We start from the raw sequence: 8,262 nt of genomic DNA, 5'->3' as shown, positions 1-8,262 counted from the left end.
GCCCCTTTTATATATTTTATGTCGAGGGGGCCTTTATTCCTCAGGCCCCCTTTATATACACACTTATATTTTTAAAATAACTTTATTAAAAACAGAAATAAACAAAAACTCAAATTAAAATGCCATTCTCGGCGTCAACGATGCACTCCAGTCCCTGCGGTGCCCACCGGTCGCGGAAGGCCTCAAGTGTACCAGCGGACACCACATGCTCCTTCTCCAGGGCCACCCGGGCGCGAACGTAACCGCGGAAGAGGGGCAGGCAGTCGGGGAGGACGGAACCCCCGACGGCCCGCAACCTGGACCTGTGAATTGCCACCTTGGCCAGGCCCAGGAGCAGACCGACGAGGAGATCCTCCTCCCGGCCCAAGCCCCTCCGCACCGGGTGCCCAAAGATCAGGAGCGTGGGACTGAAGTGCAGCCAGAATTTAAGGAGCAGCCCCTTCAGATACTCAAAGAGGGGCTGCAACCTCGCACACTCCGTGTAAACGTGGAACACGGACTCGTCCAGGCCGCAGAAAGTACAGGAGGCCTGGGAGTCCGTGAACCTACTTAAAAGTCTATTGCACGGGACTGCTCTGTGCAGCACCCTCCATCCCAAGTCCCCGATGTAAAGGGGGAAGACTCCCGCGTAGAGAGACCTCCATCGGGGTTTCCTCTCGCCGCCAGATAACAGAGTTGCTTTAAGTGTACTGACTATCACAAAAGCTGTAAAGTTTAAAAGAGCGAATGCACAATCAGCCCATTCCCACTCTCCAGAGGCTGTTTAAATATCCTGTGTGTGGAATGAAATTAATCCCAGCTGCTGAGACACCAGTGAGTTTACCTGTGACAGCGGGTGGGGGGAATCCTGCTGTTATTAATCACAACCAGCACTGGACCATGGAGAAGGGCGCGTGAACTTGGGTTTCTGTATCGGTTTTTATAATTTATTTTATCTCAAGCTTGGAAAAACTGGAGCATGCGCAGTGTCATTGTGATCGGAGCTATGCTAGTGCTGGAGACGCTTTTGCAGCGGAGTGAGAGTCGGCGGGGTGCAGGAGAGGCTTCGGAAACCTCCTGGTGTTGGCCGCAAGCCCCGAATAAGAAACTCCCGGTTACGCGTTTGCCGCTCCGAAGCTTTTTCCCGGGAACAGGCCCAGCCGCCATCTTGCTTTCGCGGGGAGCGGTGCGCATGCGCGGCCATCGTGGTGACTCTAGAGTGGGCGGGGCTTCAGGGTCCCAGTGACCCGGAGGGAAAATCATTGCAAAAACAAGAAATGCTGGAATCACTCAGCAGGTCTGGCAGCATCTGTGGAAAGAGAAGCAGAGTTAACGTTTCGGGTCAGTGACCCTTCTTCGGAACTGACAAATATTAGAAAAGTCACAGATTATAAACAAGTGAGGTGGGGGTTGGGCAAGAGATAACAAAGGAGAAGGTGTAGATTGGACCAGGCCACATAGCTGACCAAAAGGTCACGGAGCAAAGGCAAACAATATGTTAATGGTGTGTTGAAAGACAAAGCATTAGTACAGATTAGGTGTGAATATACTGAATATTGAACATCAGCAAGTGCAAACCTGAAGAAAAACAACCTGAAAAAAACAGTGGGTAAGCAAACTGAACAAACTAAGATGAAATGAAATAAATGCAAAAAAAGATTGTAAAAAATGTAAAAAGGAATGCAAAAAAAAAAGGGAAGAAAAAATAACTAAAAATGAAAGTAAAGTGGGGGGCTGTCATGCTCTGAAATTATTGAACTCAATGTTCAGTCCGGCAGGCTGTAGTGTGCCTAATCGGTAGATGAGATGCTGTTCCTCGAGCTTGCGTTGATGTTCACTGGAACACTGCAGCAATCCCAGGACAGAGATGTGAGCATGAGAGCAGGGGGGAGTGTTGAAATGGCAAGCAACCGGAAGCTCAGGGTCCTGCTTGCGGACTGAGCGGAGATGTTCCGCAAAGCGGTCACCCAGTCTGCGCTTGGTCTCCCCAATGTAGAGGAGACCACACTGTGAGCAGCGAATACAGTATACTACATTGAAAGAAGTACAAGTAAATCGCTGCTTCACCTGAAAGGAGTGTTTGGGGCCTGGGATAGTGAGGAGAGAGGAGGTAAATGGGCAGGTATTACACCTCCTGCGATTGCAAGGGAAGGTGCCCTGGGACGGGGACGAGGTGGTGGGGGTAATGGAGGAGTGGACCAGGGTGTCGCGGAGGGAACGATCCCTTCGGAATGCTGACAGGGGAAGGGAGGGGAAGATGCGACTGGTAGTGGCATCACGCTGGAGGTGGCGAAAATGGCGGAGGATGATCCTTTGGATATGGAGGCTGGTGGGATGAAAAGTGAGGACAAGGGGAACCCTGTCACGGTTCTGGGAGGGAGGGGAAGGGGTGAGGGTAGAGGTGCGGGGAATGGGTCGGACACGGTTGAGGGCCCTGTCAACCACAGTGGGGGGAAATCCTCGGTTGAGGAAAAAGGAGGTCATATCAGAAGCACCGTCATGGAAGGTAGCATCATCAGAGCAGATGCGTCGGAGACGGAGAAACTGGGAGAATGGAATGGAGTCCTTACAGGAGGTAGGGTGTGAAGAAGTGTAGTCGAGGTAGCTGTGGGAGTCAGTGGGCTTATAATGGATATTGGTAGACAACCTATCCCCAGAGATGGAGACAGAGAAGTCGAGGAAGGGAAGGGAAGTGTCAGAGATGGACCATGTAAAGGTGAGAGAAGGGTGGAAATTGGAAGCAAAGTTGATAAAGTTTTCTAGTTCGGGGCGGGAGCAGGAAACGGCACCGATACAGTCATCAATGTACCGGAAAAAGAGTTGGGGGAGGGGGCCTGAGTAGGACTGGAACAAAGAATGCTCGACATATCCCACAAAAAGACAGGCATAACTAGGACCCATGCGGGTACCCATAGCGACACCTTTTACTTGAAGGAAATGCATGGAGTTGAAGGAGAAGTTGTTCAATGTGAGAACAAGTTCAGCCAGGCGGAGGAGGGTGTTGGTGGATGGGGACTGGTTGGGCCTCTGTTCCAGGAAGAAGCGGAGAGCCCTCAAACCATCCTGGTGGGGGATGGAGGTGTAGAGCGATTGGACGTCCATAGTGAAGAGGAGGCGGTTGGGACCAGGAAACTGGAAATTGTCAAAATGTCGTAGGGCATCAGAAGAGTCACGGATGTAGGTGGGAAGAGACTGGACCAGCGGAGAAAAGATAGAGTCTAGATAGGAAGAAATAAGTTCAGTTGGGCAGGAGCAGGCTGACACAATGGGTCTGCCGGGACAGTCCCATTTGTGGATTTTGGGAAGGAGGTAGAAGCGGGCTGTCCGGGGTTGCGGGACTATGAGGTTGGAAGCTGTAGAGGGAAGATCTCCAGAGGAGATGAGGTCAGTGACAGTCCTTTGGACGGTGGCTTGATGTTCGGTGGTGGGGTCATGGTCCAGAGGGAGGTAGGAAGAGGTGTCTGTGAGTTGGCGTTGAGCTTCTGCAAGGTAGAGGTCGGTACGCCATACAACAACAGCACCACCCTTGTCTGCAGGTTTGATGACCATGTCGGGGTTAGACCTGAGAGAACGGAGTGCCTCAAGTTCAGAGTGGGACAGGTTAGAGTGAGTGAGGGGGGCAGAGAAATTGAGACGACCAATGTCTCGCCGACAGTTTTCAATGAAGAGATCAAGAGCGGGTGAGGGGTCCAGGTAGAGGGAGAATGCTGGAGGCGGGTGAATGGGTCTGCTGGTCGGGTGGAGGACTCCTGGTCGAAGAAGTGAGCCCGGAGGCGACGGAAGAAGAGCTCAACGTCATGCCGAGCGCGAAATTCATTGAGGTGGGGGCGTAAGGGGATAAAACTGAGACCTTTGCTGAGTACAGAACGCTCAGCATCAGAGAGGGGGAGGTCAGAGGGTATAGTGAATACACGGCAAGGGGTCAGATCAGAAGGGGTGGGGTCAGAGGGAAGTGAAGCGGAAGGAGGATCTGGAGGGGCATTAGTCCCCATCAGCTGCTGGAGCTTGCGTTCCTTAACACCTGAAAGGAAGAAAAAAAGTTTTTTGTTAATGCGTCGGATGAGACGTAAGATGAGATGAAACTGCGGAGTAGAACAGATTTGAGATAAGGTGAGACGGTGCTGCTGGAGAGAGAGGTCCAGTGTGTGCATATGGCGGCGCATAGCACTGAGTGTGGATCTCAGGATGCGGCGAGAGTAGCAGTCCGAGGAACGTTGTATTTCTCGGAGATACCTGTGATCCTGGGTGGTTTCAAAGCAAGATGGGTGAAACTGCAGTTGGAATCCACGTGGAATCAGTCGGAGCCGGAGACAGTCACTGAGGAAGGAGATGTGGCTGTGAAAACGAGTTTTGGTAGATACCTTATCAAACACCAGGAGGGAAATAGAAAGCAATGAAGGTGAACAAGGTAAAAGAGACAAACGAAAATCCCGTCGGAGAGAAGAGCAGAACTTCTTCAAGGTAGGCATTCCTGGAAGAGAAGTGGCAGTGAATTAAACACTAAAATAAAAGCAAAATACTGCGGGTGCTGGAAATCTGAAACAAAAACAAGAAATGCTGGATTCACTCAGCAGGTCTGGCAGCATCTGTGGAAAGAGAAGCAGAGTTAACGTTTCGGGTCAGTGACCCTTCTTCGAAACTGACAAATATTAGAAAAGTCACAGATTATAAACAAGTGAGGTGGGGGTTGGGCAAGAGATAACAAAGGAGAAGGTGCAGATTGGACCAGGCCACATAGCTGACCAAAAGGTCACGGAGCAAAGGCAAACAATATGTTAATGGTGTGTTGAAAGACAAAGCATTAGTACAGATTAGGTGTGAATATACTGAATATTGAACATCAGCAAGTGCAAACCTGAAGAAAAACAACCTGAAAAAAACAGTGGGTAAGCAAACTGAACAAACTAAGATGAAATGAAATAAATGCAAAAAAAAGATTGTAAAAAATGTAAAAAGGAATGCAAAAAAAAAAGGGAAGAAAAAATAATTAAAAATGAAAGTAAAGTGGGGGGCTGTCATGCTCTGAAATTATTGAACTCAATGTTCAGTCCGGCAGGCTGTAGTGTGCCTAATCGGTAGATGAGATGCTGTTCCTCGAGCTTGCGTTGATGTTCACTGGAACACTGCAGCAATCCCAGGACAGAGATGTGAGCATGAGAGCAGGGGGGAGTGTTGAAATGGCAAGCAACCGGAAGCTCAGGGTCCTGCTTGCGGACTGAGCGGAGATGTTCCGCAAAGCGGTCACCCAGTCTGCGCTTGGTCTCCCCAATGTAGAGGAGACCACACTGTGAGCAGCGAATACAGTATACTACATTGAAAGAAGTACAAGTAAATCGCTGCTTCACCTGAAAGGAGTGTTTGGGGCCTGGGATAGTGAGGAGAGAGGAGGTAAATGGGCAGGTATTACACCTCCTGCGATTGCAAGGGAAGGTGCCCTGGGACGGGGACGAGGTGGTGGGGGTAATGGAGGAGTGGACCAGGGTGTCGCGGAGGGAACGATCCCTTCGGAATGCTGACAGGGGAAGGGAGGGGAAGATGCGACTGGTAGTGGCATCACGCTGGAGGTGGCGAAAATGGCGGAGGATGATCCTTTGGATATGGAGGCTGGTGGGATGAAAAGTGAGGACAAGGGGAACCCTGTCACGGTTCTGGGAGGGAGGGGAAGGGGTGAGGGTAGAGGTGCGGGGAATGGGTCGGACACGGTTGAGGGCCCTGTCAACCACAGTGGGGGGAAATCCTCGGTTGAGGAAAAAGGAGGTCATATCAGAAGCACCGTCATGGAAGGTAGCATCATCAGAGCAGATGTGTCGGAGACGGAGAAACTGGGAGAATGGAATGGAGTCCTTACAGGAGGTAGGGTGTGAAGAAGTGTAGTCGAGGTAGCTGTGGGAGTCAGTGGGCTTATAATGGATATTGGTAGACAACCTATCCCCAGAGATGGAGACAGAGAAGTCGAGGAAGGGAAGGGAAGTGTCAGAGATGGACCATGTAAAGGTGAGAGAAGGGTGGAAATTGGAAGCAAAGTTGATAAAGTTTTCTAGTTCGGGGCGGGAGCAGGAAACGGCACCGATACAGTCATCAATGTACCGGAAAAAGAGTTGGGGGAGGGGGCCTGAGTAGGACTGGAACAAAGAATGCTCGACATATCCCACAAAAAGACAGGCATAACTAGGACCCATGCGGGTACCCATAGCGACACCTTTTACTTGAAGGAAATGCATGGAGTTGAAGGAGAAGTTGTTCAATGTGAGAACAAGTTCAGCCAGGCGGAGGAGGGTGTTGGTGGATGGGGACTGGTTGGGCCTCTGTTCCAGGAAGAAGCGGAGAGCCCTCAAACCATCCTGGTGGGGGATGGAGGTGTAGAGCGATTGGACGTCCATAGTGAAGAGGAGGCGGTTGGGACCAGGAAACTGGAAATTGTCAAAATGTCGTTGGTTTTGTTGTCACTCTGCCCACAGGGGCTGGAGAACTGAACCCAGCCAGAGGGAGGGAGAAAACTGGCAGTGGAGGAAAGGGATGGTTTAGATGGTGCTATGGGTTTGGATTTCAGCACAGGGAGGAGGCAGAGTGTGTAGGACAGGGATTTACAACTTTGGGGGGACAAGAGAAGTAAACATGTTCTATAGAAACTAGAATTGTTTGTTCTGAATTTCTATCCTGTACTGACAGTGATGACTTTTGTTAACATCTTTTACAGGAGATTAGAAGGGACTAGTTTGTAGGCAGGAAACCCAAACCATACCTGTTAGCATCTGACAGAGTTGCTTAATTTATCAGGACCTAAATATTATCAGCCTTTGGATGTGGAAGAAGAAATGTTTGTCTGTTCTGTCTGTGGGAAAAGATTTCAAACATCAGTGTGACTGGAAATGTACTGAGACACACCCCACCTGACTGAGAGGGTTCCAGTGTACTGACTGTGGAAAGAGCTTTAACCAGTTACACAGCCTGAAAAAACATCGCCCCATTCAGGGAGAAACTGTACACATGTTCAGTGTGTGGATGAGTTTTCAACTGATTATCCAATCTGGAGAGAGACAGGAACAACCGCACCACAGAGATACCATGGAAATGTGGGGACTGGGCGAAGGAATTCACTTACGCAGTCACACTGGGGAGATGCCGTTCACCTGCTCCATGTGAGAAGGGGTTCATTCACTTCCCATGTTGCGACACACCAACTTGTTCACTCTGATAACAAACCTTTTAATTGTTCTATCTGCAAGAGGAGCTTTAAAAGCAAAAACGATTTGCTAACACAACAATAAACACACACTGGGGAGAGACCGTTCAACTACTCTACATGTGGGAAAGGAATCATTAACTCATCCAACCTGCTGAGCCACCATCGAGTTTACATTGACAAGAGAGAGTTTAAATGTTCTGACTGAAAAGAGCTTTAAAAGCCCACGTGCACTGAGGGAGCATCAGCGCATTCACTGAGGAGAGGGCATTCAACTGCTCTGAGTGTGGGAAGGGATTCACTTGATCATCTGCCCTGCTGACACACCAGCGAGTTCACATGGGCGAGAGACCTTTTTAAAGGTCCAGATTGCAGGAAGTGCTATAAAAGTTCCGGGGACCTGATGCGCTATCAACGTGTTCACACTGATGAGAGACCATTCGAGTGCTCTCACTGTGGGACTGGCTTCAGGCGATCATTTCAAGTCACTGTACACCAGCGCACTCACACTGGGGAGAGGCCATTCACCTGCTCCATGTGTGGGAAGGGATTCACTCTGTCATCCAACCTACTGAAACACCAGTGAGTTCACAAGTGACTGCAGGGGTTGGATTCTGCTGTTATTGCTCCTGTTAATCACATCCAGGACTGATCCATGTTCATTCTGACAGTTGGAGATTGTTACTGCTGATGTTCATCGCCTGAATAACTGGGCTGGTGTTTAATATTGTGGATAAATGTCAAATAAATCAGCTTTGTTTTAAACACACTGTTGTAGATTTTTGTCTTTCCCACCTAAGTGTTTAGCATCACCTGGCTCGTGCTCAGAAAGGACAATCTGGGGGAGGATCATATGGCAGGAACAGAACTTCAGACCAGACACACACCTTCAGGGTCACACTGAGGGGCAAATGGTACTTTGGTCTTTGTCATCCAACTTCACTGATAGCAAAGTCCCCGTGTGGGTTAATCCTGAGGTGTGTAAGAAATGTGTCCCAGGTGCTCTCCTCCATAGTTCAGAGCTCCTGAGTATGGAACAGAAGGCTCTACAACTGTGTTTAGAGTTAGGAAGAACAATGTTGGAGTGGCGCAGTGGTTAG

General features: G+C 49.7%; 1 long non-coding RNA gene across 1 annotated transcript; it reads left to right on the top strand.

Annotated features, from left to right (window-relative positions):
* The first annotated feature begins 4,448 nt into the window (after window positions 1–4,448).
* On the top strand, window positions 4,449–7,931 carry LOC137381600 (uncharacterized). Its single transcript, XR_010977192.1, has 2 exons — window positions 4,449–4,865; window positions 6,677–7,931. It is a non-coding gene; the product is annotated as an uncharacterized lncRNA (long non-coding RNA).
* Window positions 7,932–8,262: the final 331 nt, after the last annotated feature.

The sequence above is a fragment of the Heterodontus francisci genome, chromosome 22, assembly GCF_036365525.1.
Source record: "Heterodontus francisci isolate sHetFra1 chromosome 22, sHetFra1.hap1, whole genome shotgun sequence".
NCBI lineage: Eukaryota > Metazoa > Chordata > Chondrichthyes > Heterodontiformes > Heterodontidae > Heterodontus > Heterodontus francisci.
The sequence above is the reverse complement of the archived record's forward strand: the minus strand, read 5'-3'. Positions and strand labels throughout refer to the sequence as shown.